General features: G+C 43.5%; 1 protein-coding gene across 5 annotated transcripts in view; it reads left to right on the top strand.

The window, feature by feature from the left end:
- Positions 1-7,465: 7,465 nt before the first annotated feature.
- LOC139198562 (A-kinase anchor protein 13) overlaps positions 7,466-16,276 on the top strand; it is a 92,403-nt gene continuing 83,592 nt past the window's right edge. For 3 of the 5 annotated variants that reach the window (XM_070827449.1, XM_070852816.1, XM_070831156.1), the window contains exon 1: positions 14,362-14,491. The gene's annotated coding sequence lies outside the window, so the exon portion shown is untranslated. Of the gene's footprint in view, positions 7,567-14,361; positions 14,496-16,276 lie in introns of those variants that run through there. The other 2 variants (XM_070845515.1, XM_070838045.1) reach the window with 2 other exon arrangements.

The following is a 16,276-nucleotide window of genomic DNA, read 5'->3' as shown; positions in this document are numbered from 1 at the left end:
GATTACAGTTGATGATGGTGCCTGCTAGGCCTGCCTCAGGAGGAGGGGCCCGGCCCGCTCAATCCCTGCAGTGGCGACCAAGAGGCATCTCATGCAAACATTCAGGAAATGAATAGCTTCCAGGGGGAGGATTCTGGGAAAAAGAGATAAAACCCACTCCCCGTGTCTTACTGGTTAAACTTGAACTTGAAACCGCTGTGTGATGCTTGACATTATTATTTACAATAAAGAGTCCAGGATCACAGGAATGTTTTTTTTTTTTCCTTCGATCCATCCACCCTTGCAATTATCTGCTTGCTGATGGTCAGAGATTTATAGTTTATTCCACAATGAGCAGGTGATTTAAAGTGTGGTATGGGTCGTGATGACTTTGGTTAACAAATTATTGGCTTTCTTGATAAATGCTGATGTTGTTTGCTTTCAGTCACACTCATCTGAAATATTGTTTATGAGCCCCTCAGGGTTTCTGTATCACCTACTCAAGTTTCACGGCTCCCTCAGGTTTTTTTTTTTTTTTTTAAAGTGCCTCATCTCCTGCGTGTGGGCACAAAATAACTTTGAGATAATGAGGCGGAGGAGAGACACAGCAAACAAAACACTGCTGCTACAATTACTGCTCCGTAGCTTTGTGCTATTTTTCCTCCGCTGACTGGGCCTTAATGGAGTCGCTGTCACATTGTTTTTAGGGTGGGTGTCTTCTTAAGCATCATGGGGGATTATTAGGGCTGGGGCAGCACACTTGAAGCGTTGTTGTGGCGCATTTCCCCTCTCCTTGTCTATCTGTTCAATGTGGTAAAGAGTAAAAATGCAAAATAGAAAAATGCAGAATAGGTTTTTTAAAATTTTACAGTGTGTGAATAACTTTAGAGACGGTTATATATAAAATTAATGTTTTTTTCTCGCACGTACTGGATAAATGTTGTTTTATATAGTATATTTAGAACCACTAGACTCATGTCTTTACATATTCAGAGAGATAACATTTTAGATGACGTGTCAGAAACGGTACATCAGGCCCTCCCTGTTTATTCCCCAAACTGTGCTTCTGTTGAATTTTCTGTCTGAAGTCAGCGTGGCTTCCATCCTCCTCTTTCCTCCTAATTAAAGAGAAGATATCTGAGGGAGTTAATCTGCTGAGCTTTAGTGAATGGAAGTGGGATGTGGAGGTGGGTGGGTGGGTGGGTGGGGGGGACGGCGTGGGTCCGACCTCCCCAAATCCCTCTCATTTGGTTGGACACGGCAGCTCGGCTTAAGTCAGCTGACCTGTTCTCTGGCGTGCGTCCGGGACAGCGTGCATGAACACATACATGAATAAAGTTAAGCTAAAGTCAGGTGGCACGAGGCAAAAGGCTTCATTACACTGAGGAGCATTTGAAAAGTCCATTGTGAGGTCTGAACATGTTATTTACTATTCAGGATGACACACAGTGTTTGTGTGTCTGTGATTTGTATTGTGGTGTGTTTAGATGCCAGCGTAAATCCCAGCTGATGGGATCAACTGGATTTACTGACCTACAGCACCACAGACACTGACATCTTGTGGACATGACAGGCACTGAAATTACCCATCAGTGCTGTTAATCAATGTGTAAAACATTACTGATTTATCCCATAAAAATCTGAACTGTGACCTTTCTCTGACAGTGAAAGGTGTTCTCTGTCTCCTGGAAATGTCTTTGCATTATTTTTAAGTATCAATTGTAACTGTCTATATTCTAATAATGTTTGCAGTTGATTAATGTGAAGCAGTTTTCAGCAAATAGCTGGGTAATAAAAGCTTGAAGCTGCACCACGCCTGACCTTGACTCAAACATTAATAACAGCAACATTACAGTCACAGTGACAGTGACTCCAATAGATCCAGTGGCTTATGGCTCATAATCACCATTACATGCCTTTAAGAAGTTCATTCATATGGTAAGTGGATTAGAGATCAGTCATAAGGAAAACTGTTTTTCTTACTGTCGAGAAATTCCCAGAGACAAAAACCAGCATCTCTCCCTACAAATGCTGTAGAACAGCAGCAGATTTATGGTTTAACAGCAGCACAAGCAAAGGCCAAAGTTGGATGTTACCCAGTTCAACCAGCTGAATGACAGCAGCATGACTGGTACTCTGTGCAATCTATGCTATTACACCACACGGTATCAAGGTAATTCTGAGGTGTGTTCAGAATCTCGGAGACATTTCTATACGCTGAGATGGAAAAAGAAAAAGGGGAACTGCAGGAAAATCACAGTCAATTTAGAGCTGGCAGTTACAGAGAATTTGTATGAAACACCCTGAGAGTTGTTGTACCTGCATGTAAAACCCTGTGCTAAAACAAATGGTGGGTGGCAGCTGAGTGAACTGTGCTGCCAAGAAAACAGACAGATTCAACCCAGAGGACGCTTTCAGAGGTCTTTGTGATCTTTACGGTGCCTGAACTTTTTTGTGTTGAACATGTGTCGACTTTATGGTGAGAAAGTTGAAAGCAAAACGTCACGTCATCCTGTGTTGTGATCTTTTCTTTGTAGGCACAAGTCATTATATATTTACATACAGAGAGATTTTTAGATTTGGCCTGGGTACTTTTATCAGCCACATGGTTTCAGCTGACCTAAAGCTGCACTAATCAATATTTCTATCTTCACAATGGATCAAATGACTCTGTCAGAGCACTAGTGGAGCACGTGGAGAGCGCAGACCTCCACTAAGACCAATAGTCCTGCCTGAAACTGAATACTCATGCTAGGCTCAGACGTAGGGGTCAGTGGGTTTTCTGTGTTCGGCACTGAAAACACGAGGAAATAATCATCACCCAACTTTTATTGCAGTTTCCTTCAACATATCGTTTTAGCTTCTTTTAATGAACTTTTTTTTGGTTTTATGACCCACAATTTATATTAGTGTTTTGCTTTTGCTGTTTTGTTTGAGATAAAATATGAGTGGACTCATATTCTCCAGGTGGCCAGACTCTGCGTGTTTGCCATAAAGACCTTAAATTAAATTAATGAATTCAAAATGTTGTGTTTTCATTATATTGTCCCCCCCAAATGTCCAACAAATACTAGAAATAATGAGAAATCAAAGTGTTCCAGTAAAACAAAACGAAAATCTCTCTGCTTTGTCTCCATGAAACAGCAGGGTAGAAGCAGCAGAGGAAGTTCATTGTTCTGTTTGGATTCAGAATGGTGGGAACACCAAAGATAGTTCAACACGGTGATAATGATCAGTTTATTTCACAGTAGCACATTAACTTTGCATATGAAAGGAACGTGACATCTGCTGCTGTTTATGAGTGATTTTATATCTGCTAATGAAAAGTGCCCCAAGATGTCTTATTAGCACTGATTAGCACTGTTTCTTTATTATTGTGGTGAGATTCAAATTCAAAAGCAGCAGCTGACAAAATAATCTCACTTCAAGAAATCTGGCGAAGATCATGTGGTGTGATCAATAATTAAAGCTGAGATTGTCTTGCTGACCAGGGTCACAATTAAACATTGGACTGTCATTGGATTTCAGGAAAAACTGGAAACTGGAATTTATCGACAACTGGCCAACCTCCATCTGTTGATGAAGATCATGTGATATGACTGAAAGCTCCAGAGCCGCTGTCAAGTGGACCAGGAGGAGACACTATTTTGCCAACTAGTTGGCAACTGGTTGTTTTGAATCAAAGCCTGAGCGTGAAATCCAAACTTCAGCAGACTGCAGACTGGCCTGAGCGTTGTGTATTGGCAACTTAGCGTGCAGTTCATTTACAAATGTCATTATATAATGATAGAAATAATAATAATAATGATATATATGTGTGTATTATATAAATCTGGTATCAAAGTTCAAACAGTTTCATCCACTTCTGCCAGTTTGGGCTGCAGAAGTTTTTCCCAGGGCAGCTTTAAGTGGAGAGAAACAACAAACCCTCCCAGGGCAGACTGAGCGAGCAGGAACGTGGACCGTGCTGCTCGCTGGAAGAAGCTTTCAGTGTGTGCGGCCCTCTGAAGGCACTTCAGCCAAATGATATGCCTCTCACTCCTCCTCTCTCTCACTCCCTCCTCCTTCCTCTCGCAACTAGTGTGTTTTTGTCTCTCTATCCAAGTGTTTACTCTGGCTGGGGGTTTTTTCAGAGCTATCTCTTCCATCCAAGTCCTCCAACTTACAAAACCTCCTTTTATCGCCGCCCAAAGGCAGCTATGTACTTCTTTGTGTCATGCTTGTTTCCCCCGTCTCGTTCATGTTCTGGCAGTCTGCAGACTGCCCTGCGTCAACATTCCCCCCACGTCCCTCCGCTCCTCGTCCAGACTGCAATAATGTGTCCAAGTGCGGCTCAGCATGGCGGTGAATGGGGTCTCTTTTCAATACCACCTGCCATTTATCTAACCCTCGGCTGGTTACAGGTGGGGGAGAGACAAAGAGCTCCGAGCTCAGACGCTTATGACGGAGGGGAAGGCCAGGCTGCCTGCTGGGCCTCTGAAACAACCTTTCTGCGTTCCAATTTCACATTTGATGATGAAAACCGTGAACCTGGTGTGTTTGTAACACCACGTACATGTGTTTGATGAGTGTCAGGCACCAGCTTGTTTTGCAGAAAGTTGAGCTTTGAAGAAAGTAATGCAGTTTGCTATTTAGTGCGTCTTTGTAGCTTTAGCTGCGACTGCATGTGAATAAAGGTTTCAGTCAAGATCACAACATCAGTTTCTGAAAAAAAAAGAAAGAAACTTATACTTAAGCATCAGTAGGTTTTTTTTGGTTTAGAGTTGTGTGTATTTTATTAGAAATAAGCTTAGATTATACATGCTGTAGTGTGTGTGGCTTCGATTTATGCAGCATATTTGTCCCTATACAGATACATAAATGAATAAATCAATAAATATAATGAATATTTTTAAAATCTTCAGATATGTGTATGTGTGATTTAGACAAGCCTACGTCGCAGCTTTTATTTTTCTCAGAATCATGAGCACTTTCATTTTTGTGCGATGAAAAATGAAAATGTTGAAGAATTAATTACCACTAGTCTTCAAATATGCAGATTTTTAGTATTAAAAAATGCCTAATACTTGTTTTATGCTCCTCTATCCATCAGGCTTAATGTAAGTCTCTATGTTCTGTCTGCTGCAGCTAAATTTGCATCACGGCAGAACTGTGGGTATTTATTGTTCTTCTCTCTTTCTGGCAACAGGCATTTATTTGGAGAAGCCAGCAGACAGTCGAGTGATTCATCAGTAATTCCTTTGTCTCACTTATGATCCGTAACAGCAGATAAGCTATGCTGAGAGCGGACTGAGACACACTCAGACCCAGATTCTGAAGTGGGAACTAAAACTCAGAGCTACTTGTGTGACTCTGATGGTCGGTCATCTGATGTGGACTCTCTGCTGGCTCACAGAATGATCGAAATACAGCAGCTGAGATATTTCAGGATGTGCAGTCATTAAGAATCACTCTCTGTTTCATGCAAAACTCCCCGTTTCCCGCCCCAGGGGACTCTGGTGTTATTGGCAGTGACTTCATCTGGAGGTGTGGGCTCACATGCAAGCACTTCTTCTCAGCTGAAAACCACTGAATGTTTTTTTTTTCTCTCTCAAGGCCGCATAATAAAATCTCTGTTCAGTCCATGCCACTCAAAAGATGTGAGCAGAGGAGTGATTTTCACTCATACATACTCTAATACGATGTATTATTACCGATGTGTGGACGTCAAACACACAAGGTCTTTTTAAACAATATGTTGTAGGTGGAGGTGAGAAGACATTTCACACTGTTGGGCTGCTGAGCATTTAAATGCCACACAGTCACATCACTGGTGAATATAAGGAAACTAGTGTAGTCAAGTGCACATGCTGCATGAGCAGCTTTGTTGTGAGCTCGAACTGTTTTCTGCTTGAACATACATCTCCAGTGTTTTATGAGTCTGTGTGGTAAATAAGGAGTGTAAACCATAACCTTTGCTTCAGAGGCTCCTTCCATTTAAAGACCCAAGTGCTATTCAACTAAAAATATTTGCCTAATGGTGCCGATCCCTTTACTAGAAACCACATCTCCTGGTCTGCAGTGTGCGTCTGCTCTACATGATCATTGCAGGAGGACCTCTGAGCCAGCAGGGGGCAGCTCAAACCACAAGGGCACTTTACTCCTGTAAGCTGATCCACTGTATACAGTCATGATGAGACAGCAATGAAAAGTTCCCCCGGGGGCATCACTAACACCAGTGGACAGTCACTGTGTCTGTGACTCACACGGCTACGTGATACGTTACTAACCCAAAAAAGACAGAAAGAAAGGAAAGACAGGCAGCTCCTGCAGATGAATATAATGTGCCAGTTATAACCAGTGACCTTCTCCTGCAGCATGCCATGTAATCACTAATTCATATGATGCTCAGACACAGCGTCTGAAGTGGGGCGTGAATTTAGCCACATTACAAGTTAATGCGTTTTAATCCTTACAAAGTAGGCCTGTCTCTATTTTTATTGATTTACTCTTGTATTAGTGAGCCTGTTAGTGTGGGCGACCATTCCTACAGGATATATCTGCTCTTTCAGAACAGTAGTTACTGTGGTGGAGGGAGTAACTGAGAACTGGTGGCTAAATGAGGCTGATCAGCACATCAGTGTGATGCAGATTCAGTAAAAACACAATCAAGAGTTCACATATTCTGCAATCACACAGAATTCATCTTTCTGTCTGACTTATTTATGAAGGGAAATATGGTAAATCTCTGTTAGATGTGCAGCAGTTGGTAGTTACACCTTCTTTGGCTCTGAGCCTCGCCTTCAAAATAAAAGCATAATGAAGTCTTAAGTAGAAGAATCACACACACACACACTATAAGCTCCAGAACTGCATTGAAGTTGCCCACAACAGCCAAAATGTGATCCTTATGATGATTTTGGATTCACTTTGGTACCTCACATGACTATAAATAAGTCAAAAGTCACAAAATCAGCATAAAGTACGTTTGAGAAGTAATTTCTTCTGCTTTTATTCACTCAAGAACATCATTCACTCATTTATGAGACATATAAAACCACAGACATCTGCAGAAAGTCTCTATCTCTGTGTGGGACATCTTTAAAGTTGCTGCTTTTATTGTGAAAAGCACGCACAGGATGATGACCCCCTTCCTGCCGCTGAGGAGCGACCACGACACTTGGAGCTCACCTGGAGGAGACACAGCTGTGAGACCTCACCTCCTGTGCAAGAAAGAAGAAACATGAGTAGATAAAAAGTCCCTTGGACAAAGTTTGTCCCTCCCCCGGACTGTAGCGGCCACTTCCTGGAGTGTGACCCCCCCACAGACACCCAACACGGGCAGGCTCCCAGCAGCCCTCACGGAGGCTCCTCCTCCCGGTTGTCGTCCTGGGAAACACTAACAACTGTACCAAAGTGCACTCACTCCTCCTGCTAGTGTCCTGGGCTGTGTGCTGGGAGGCTCTCACTGTTTTCCTCCGCGCAGGACGAAGTTCCTCAGAGAAAATAGGACGGTTCGGCTCCCAGACCCTGCGGCTCCTTCCACCAGGAGGATTATTATGCGTCCGGAGGCTGCAGCTTCTTCAGCCTGAGCTTCATCTACTTGCGGTGAGTGAGGAGGACTCCTGCACGCCGCTCTGAAAACACCCTGCGTGGGTTTCTGGTGTCTCACATTGAGGGAGAAGTTGTTTTTAATGGCTGCTGGACGCTGCCTGGCTTTGACTTGTTGCTTGGTGGCCATGATCCCCTCAGTCAGAGCCCGCAGGGCCGGTGTGGGAACCTCTCATGTTAGCGAGGAGGAGCTCAGAGGTGCCGCACAAATGTGAAACGGTGCAAGAAATATCTAACTACAGGAGATAAAGAACCTCACAAAGTAGCTGAGATCACCAGATCCCACTGAGGGATGTGGTTCTTTGAGGCGTGATGTATTTAAACATGTTTGATGATTAAGAGCAGAGGAGCTTACTGTTAATACGTCCTCATAGCATGGCACATGGGGAGAACCACTTCAAGTCATGTGGTGATCAGAGATGCATCTAAAGTCACCTGAAGATTGTTTTATCAATTAATTGATTAGGTGACTTCATCAAACTGTGTGACAAAGTGTCCAAAACCCCCAAATATTCCATTTATTATCATGCAAAAGTTTCACATTTGAGAACTTGGAACAAACTTTTTTAGGGGGAATTTAGCTTAAAAATGACTTTAAGTTATCAAAGTATTTGTCTTTTAGTCTTTTAGGCTCATTGATGAATCGACTGTTTGTTGCAGCTCTACTGGTGATGAAGTCAGACTTATCACATGCAGCTGCAGCTTCAGGTTTGATGTGAAAGATCTCATCTCCACAGGGCCTTTTTTTTTTTAACATGGAAGAAGAAGCAGAAGCTGTATTCCTCATGCTAGTGGGAGGATCTGCACACATTTAAAGGAAAACAGGAGCCTACTAATTCATTTACACTCACTTGACCTCACCCACTCGCACACGTTCAAAGGCCCAGGCACATAAACATGGCCGCCCTCTGGTTTCCCATGTTCTAGCACACCCAGAGCGGCACCGCGGCACACATCGTCCTCACTTCCAGGACGACTTGGACCCCGTCCCGCTCGGGCAGAACTCCAGCAGCCAGTGTGGACTGAAAATCTGAAAAGACGGTCGGAGACTCGAGGAAATGTTGAGTTCTGGGTGTAAAAATCCAACGTGTTTCAAAACGATCTTATGCCTCCAAATTGACACTAATCTGACAAGTGATTGCACGCTTAGCGCTGCCTTAATACACCCACAGAACGGTCTGAGAGTGGATTACAAAGACTGGACACAGTTGTTATCTTCCCTCCAACACTATGGCACGACCCCTCGTAATCACCACTTTTAACTCCTCAAACATGATGTGACAAGCGTCTGCGTCTCTCTCAGTCATGGCAGAGACGTCCTACAGCCAGTGTCCACTCTGTATGTCTGACTCTGACTATATATATATGTGTACTTATCAGGCAGCCTCGTCATCTAGCTGCTCTGAGCTGTTCTCTGTGGTGTCGGCCTGTTATTCAGGGTCTCTGCCTTTTCAGTATGGGCCAAGTATCTATCGTGCTTGTATTGTGTCGTGCAGAGGAGGTGACGGTGTCTTAGAAGGAAGTCCTCCTGCTCTGACTCCTTCCTGAAGCTTCCCAAAGGTGTGTCTGGTTTACAGCATCACTTCACGTAAATTTTTAACTTTTACGTCTTTATGGAAACTTACTGGAGGTTCACAGTGGGCGCTGCCCATCGCAACCGCGGTGATTTACTGGCGGCTCGCTCCATTGGAGATTGATCGTGACCGGCTTATTAGCGTGTTGGACAGTTGTAGAGTGTCCACTAAGTCCTTGGATCTTAACCACCACCACCCAGACCACTAATCTCCCTCTACAGTCATTCTAATAAGCATGCGTGTTTGTGTGATTTGACTCTATTCGACAAACATCTCAACAATGTCAACATCTTTCAGGTGTCATGTTGGACTGAACGAAATGGGATCAATATACTATGATGATTATTTAGACCTGTGTTGCTGTTGGCAGTTTATTTTTTCAAAGTTTAAAGTTCCTTATGTTCTGTTTTATGTATTATACATGAGCAATAAGTCATCGTATAGTCTGAGCACCACCACACTGGACACAGTCAACGTGTAAACGCCTCCTTTATGTTGACAAGGCCTGCGTCTTAGGATGAAATGAGATATATGGATATATTTAGCTGCAGTCACAGCAGAACAGTGTTCACTGCAAGCTGTGTTAACATGTAATAAAATCACAGTGAGTGAACTGTTTAATAAGATCTGGATAAAGAACAATAAGCACTGCAGAGCAACAGGCCCGGTGTGAGCGTTAATATCTCCAGTCAGCCACAGTAACAAACCACACAGGCTACAGGGTAGAGATATAAGGAAGCGCAAAGCCCAATGGAAGCCTGTGAACATGTTGATTTAACTTAGAAATAAAATCTCAACTCTCTCCGAACACACCAGAGGCCTGGTGTTAACATCCATTTATACGTTAAAGAAGACTCCCACTGATCTGCAGTCAGTGACACACGGCTCTAAGCCTCGGTGTAAACATGCACAGTGTAAACGTGTGGATTTAAGGACGTCACATCTTCACCGTGAAATGTGGCGCCATTTTGCATCTCGTGCACACATTTCGGTCGGTGATCCCAGTCGGGTGTCAGTCGGTCTACTTGACAAACTGGCAGTCGGGCTTTTAGAAACCATTATACGCAGCCTGAGGGCACGATCACACACGCATGAATGCAGGCGAATGGCCGTCGCCTGCTGAGGCGAACTTTGTATCTTGTCCTGCTGAATGAAGGCAGTGCAGAAATGAGTAACAACCAGGTGGGGTCAAACACACACACACACACACACACACACTTTGTTGAGGCTGTGAATTGGCCAATCAAAGTCCACTGAAGTTGAACTCCACATGAGCACAAAGATGCAAATTTGCGCTGCCACTGAAAGTGAATGTGTTATTCGCCCCTTTGCTCTCATAGAGCACAAGTTAACAGGAAGTGAGTATTCACCAGTGTTGGTTTCGATCATGTGTGACTGTTCCCTGATGCTTGCTGACGTTGTAGCTACGGTAGCTCGGCACGTTTGGCGCAATACCCGACTCTGTCGAGCATCTCCCCGTCTAAACTCACCTCCTGCTCTTCACTGTTTGGCTCTACTGAGGCCATTTTCACATGGCAGCACTGCCCACATCAAAGGTTCAGCTTGTTGTTCAGATGTGTTCCTCACCTCCTCTCACATGCACATGACACATGGAGCATAGGGCAGTGTGCTCTATTACATCTAGACCTGAAACGTATGATATGTCTGAATTCGATGAATCGTTCCGCCCTGCTGTGATTGATGTGTTTTGGCATTTATCAAGTGCAGTTTGACAACATGAATGTGGAGAGAATTCATTTAAATGCAGCTAAATCTACACTTTCAGATTACTCACTGGATGTTTAAGTAAGTTAAATGACAAACTAGATATGCAAAGAAATATGAAAGCAAGCATTTCAGCCCAAAATGAGAAATTAAGTCAATCTGCTGATTATAAGCAGCAGGAAGCAGCTGCAGCTGGTCGAGCTGCAGTTGAGCTCTCAGATTGCCAACAATCCAGAAAACCCACAAACACTCATACGCAATTACATTTTCACAGAGGGCTGTGAGGAGAGGAGCACACAATGCTTCCATTAAACAAAAGCTTATTTGTCTGCGCTCGATGTGTCTCTTCCAGCAAACTTTAGGTTCACTGGCGAGGCCGCCCCAGCCAGAAATATGTATTTAGCTCCAGTACAAGACACAAATGAAAGAGGAGTTGGCCTCCCATTTAGAGTACTGTAAATTACCATGAGGATTCTGCTGGCTCCAAGCTGAACCCAGCCAATTTCTCATCTTCACAAACCCCCTAATTTAATGATGATGGAGGATACGCACAGTGTCAGCCTTGTAATTACACTGTATTTAGTATAGAATGGCAGCATTAGTGGAAGGCTTACAGGTACTAGTTCAAGTTGCAGCACTGTCTCAGGGATGGGTTCTGCATGCCTGGGAGGGCGACTGCTGAATTCCCAGCTGATATTCACAATAAAGCCTTGACTTAGTTTTTGTTAAGACTGGAATCGCTGGAATCCTCTCGGCACGCCAAACAGCAGCCGCACTCGCTGTTCCAAAACAGCAGCCGTCTCTGCAGCTTGTGCAGATTTGGTGCCCCGGAGTAGTGTGTCTTTCCTCCTGGGACTTATCAGGCAGACTTTGTTGTTAATTGTTACTGTGCCTGTGGTGCCACCACATCTTTCTAAAAAAAAAAAAAACCCCCAAAAAACTGGTAATGTTGCCAGACGTAAGTTTGTCTAAAAGTAAGTGTGTCAGCTGCTGATAGATCTCTCATATGAAAATACATGTGCAGCAGGTAGATAGGATCTGTTGGTACTCTAAATGTTGGTTTAAATGTACGTAATGTAAGTACTGGACAGTTTTCGGTGCTGTGTACATTTCGGTTGATACCACATAAGAATCAAAGTATGTCTCTTGTCACAGCAGCAGAGTTGCAACTAATGATTCTTCTCATTATTGATCAGTCTGTCAGTTACTTTCTTGATTAATTAAATAGCAGCAAATCCTTACAATGAAGGAGCTGGAACCAATTTTATTTTTTTGTTGGGCGTTTCTGCTTGAAAAGTAAATCGATTTTCAAAATGGTTGCAGATTAATTTTCCATCAATCAACTAATAAACTAATGAACATTCACTATGACACATTGTTGTTTTCATCTACATTCCGGTTTGGACCTTGTAATAATGCGTAATAATAATAATGATAATGAAAATATCCTCTCAAAGTGATCATTTCTTTACAATAACATCAATGTGTGAAGCCTAGAAAGCTCCGTGTGGACAGATATATACCTTTTGTGTGTGGAAGCAAACTCAAAACCAACAGAGTAGTGGGGGGGGACTCAAATACTCAAATGCAAATAGATACTAGCAAAAACCGGATTGTCGGGATTGATGGGGTGCAAAAAGCGGCTGAGGTATTTACTGCTGGGTTCAAAGCTCTCAGGAGGACGTCTTCTCCTGTGTACATACTGAAATCAGAGTTTAGTATGTATACAGGAGACGTTTCCCACCTGTGGATGTAATCCAGCCACGCGCAATATGGATACAAGGCACGTACCCGGCATGAGGCCGCTCACTCAGAGGTTTCTGTGCCGAGCAGCGAGACGGGCCTGAAGTTTGCTCCTTTTTTGTGGACCATAAACTAGTGCTGCTCATACTGTGTCACTCACTAACACTCAGGATCTGATCTGTCTTATTCAGGGTGCAGATGTGCCAACCTGGCATGGATGGAGGAGGATTTTTATAACCATAGTTTTGAGACTTTTGCATTAAAGATTCAAGATGTATTATCTATTAATGTAGGCAGTAATGAAAACGTGTCCTCCATTAGTGCGTGACTCACGCTGGGATACAGTTCAGAACATAAAGAACATCAAAAGCACACAAAAGACAACAGAGTACAAGTGGTAGCATCTCTTGTAATAAAAAAAGTCAAAATGCTGGTTAAAGTTAAAAGTTAAAATGAAGTTCAGAAGTTGACCAGTTAAAAATGAAACACTAAATGTGTTCCAGCTCAGCTCAGTGAGTCCTACTGAGCTGCTGTCGGGCAGTGGGGATAAAGGATTTTTTTTAAAAACAGGGGAGTGTCAAAAAACGGTACGAAGGGGGTTGGATGTGTCATCGGGGACTCGGTCGGCCATTCTGTTTACTGCCTTTACATCATGTTCTCAGCGCTGGGTCTGTGTGCAGCCTGTGATTTTGGCTGCCTGGTTGACCACTCTGGAGAGTTTGGCTTTGCTGCTCACAGACATGTGAGCAAAGCAGGACACCATGTTGAAGGTTAGTACACTTCAGAGCCCGGCAGACAGCTCAGGATCCCTTCATGACGTTTCAGTCACAGAAATAAACTGTTTTCCTCAAAGACAAATTCAAAGCAAAACAATAATCCAGCAGCTCTTACTTCCATTTGGAGGATATTTTCAGCCTCCCTGAGACTCTCTGTGCTGCTGATAAGGAGGACAGAGGAGTGTCTGGGCCTTTCATGCCTTTTTTTTTAGATGGTGATAGTGGAGGGGAGGAAACCAGGTAGAGAGAGAGAGATGCCACCAAGGTCGCCCTCCAAATTCAAACTGGGAGCATTGCAGTTATTGTCGGCTTCTAAATCCCAAAGTGACAGAGACGCCACGATGCAGTACATTTTTAACCTGCTGGTTTAACCTGTAACGGTTTCTTTGTATTTCATGCACTAGATTTCTATTATATTTTTATATTATATACGTCAAATCATTGCACGTCCACTAAAAGAGCTTGTTTGATCCACTGACAGGCTCAGAGTGTTATTCTAAGTGTGTGACAGCATCATGGAAAGGATCCCTACAGAGAGAGACCTGGAAGATCCTTTTGGTTTAACCAGAAACAGCACACACACCAGACTCCACTGACCAACAGTCGTCTTACGTGGCAGAACACGGTCACTTTTCTTTGTGGGACACATAAGTAAACTTTTCAACCATTGGCTAGTTGGGATCAACATGTTTTCTTTGCATGTTTGGTCCTGTTTCAGAAAAAGATCAGTGTGTGATGTGTGTTCCCCAGGGGTTCTCTGTATATTATCCCGGTGTAACACTTGATTGATAAAGAGATTGGACACGTCCAACACTTTCATCAGTACGGGTGTGTGTGCAGGATAGTTGTAGCTCCACCATTGCACCTGACATGTGGCCCCCAGGCTCCGCCTCTCCCCTCTGACATCAGGGCTTTGATCTGCGTACTGTCTGTGTTAGCACAAAGCTTTATTTAGCTCAGTGTAATCAGTGTGGTGAGAGCTTGCATGCTCGCTGCTGAGGATACCTGCCTAGTATAAACACACCTGCTCTCTCTGAGGGACTCGCAATGAATTTAATGTGCACTTGAAGAACTCTGCTCGCAGCCGTTGCCATCAAACATACGGTGGGTGAGGTTTCTATTGATACCTTCATGTGCTGCTTAGTTAGCTGAGACACACTTTAAAAGTTTCTCTGTAGTTTGAGGTTAGCAGAATAATTAAACAAGCACCTTTTAGGCAGGCTGGTGGTGATGCCAATTAAACAAAAGCAGTATAATGTGTGAAGTTACACCCGGATTCTGAAGGTTTTCTTCCTTGTTTTTGTTTTGATGATATTCCCCAGGGCAAAGTTTGACTGTGATGCACCTCCTGCGCCTGGCAACGTGTGCCTCAGAGATAAAGCTTAATCATTTTGATAACAGCACGCGTGACCGAAGCGTCTACTGTTAATTTAAGTTGTAATTGGGCTGTGCTTATGGGAAATTAGACTATTTTTGTCTTCACACACATTTCATGGAGAGCCAGTCGTTTGTTAAAGCTATAAATGAATGCACACTACTCTACGTAAAACCACTGGTTAGACAATCAGGAAAGACCTGAAATGTCCATGAAAGGATGTATTGTTGAGGCCTCACTCATTTTTAATGTAATAATGTTGGCCGTGATTGTTGAAGACGATAAGCTCTCTGATTTGGACACATTCACTATGATGTTGTGTCTGCTTGTGTCGTTTTGTTCAGTTTCTTGTGTTCCTGTTAACCTTTGGTCAGATGATGTGTGCATGTATTGCATGTGACATCATCGGGGTCATTTTCACAGACGTTCGAAGGACTTAATGCGACCATTTTCACCGGCTGTGTACTTTTCATGATGACCTAACTGATCTGAAATGGGTGTAGTGCCCCTTTAATAGACATGCAGTACACGATTAGGATCTTCTATTTAATATCTTTGTGGTTATGAAAGACTAGGTGTGGACTGCTTCAGTGTAGATCCCAAGTAACGATCCCAGTTGTAAGTCTGTCCATGAATTCATTTCCTACTTGAGAAGCAGAGCGTTCTTGTGGGCTGTCACATAGGCAGCGAATCAGTGGGGGAAGTGAGCCTTCCACTAACAATTCAGTTCTCAAAACCACTGCCTTGGTTTTCAGTTTCTCACTTCTGTGAAAACTGGACATTTTCTACAGAAACAGAGAGCAGCTTGATGTGAGTCATCTGGCTGTAGTGTTAATACTTCGGAAAGACCCAAAGTGTGTCTCGGGGTAAACGCTCACGAGCACGTGGATATTTTTGGGCAATTTAGAGTTTGTGATTGACCAGCTTGCATGTCCCAGCTTCACACAAAAGGAACCAGAGCTGAGATTCAAACCCATGGGAGCTTGTTGCTGTGGTATGACTGTACCAACCACTATCAAAGCTCTGGAGACGTGCGTACTTTTATTGCACGTGTTGCATCATCGCCTCTTGACATGTTTCAAATTTAAGTGGCTCTCTAAATTGAAATGATGTAACCTAGCGATGCACATCAGCCGTTACAGCTGAGGGGGGTAATGTTAATCTGGTCAGGCCTGCCGTGAGCCTGAGGTTTGCGTCGCTCACGATTCTCTGGGCTAAAGCTCGTAGCGGCTACTTTCCTTTTATAAAACTCTGATGCCTCCCCGTCCGTTTCTTCACTCCGCAACGCCAATTTTGTCTTCTCTTTACTGTCAGCTTGTTATTTCATGCGGCACGGTCGAATGAGCAAGTGCAGGTGAAATGCCCCATCGATCATTTTGAGAGATTTTCTAGCGTTGTCTGTAAAATCAGCCTCTGTAAATGCACTGAAATCCACATCACTCACCAAGCCATCGCCCACCAGAGTCCTTTGAGAAATTAGTTTGCCAAATGCAGCTGAATTCAGGTAACAAAAC

Source organism: Pempheris klunzingeri, chromosome 1, assembly GCF_042242105.1.
Source record: "Pempheris klunzingeri isolate RE-2024b chromosome 1, fPemKlu1.hap1, whole genome shotgun sequence".
Taxonomy (NCBI): Eukaryota; Metazoa; Chordata; class Actinopteri; order Acropomatiformes; family Pempheridae; genus Pempheris; species Pempheris klunzingeri.
The sequence above is the reverse complement of the archived record's forward strand: the minus strand, read 5'-3'. Positions and strand labels throughout refer to the sequence as shown.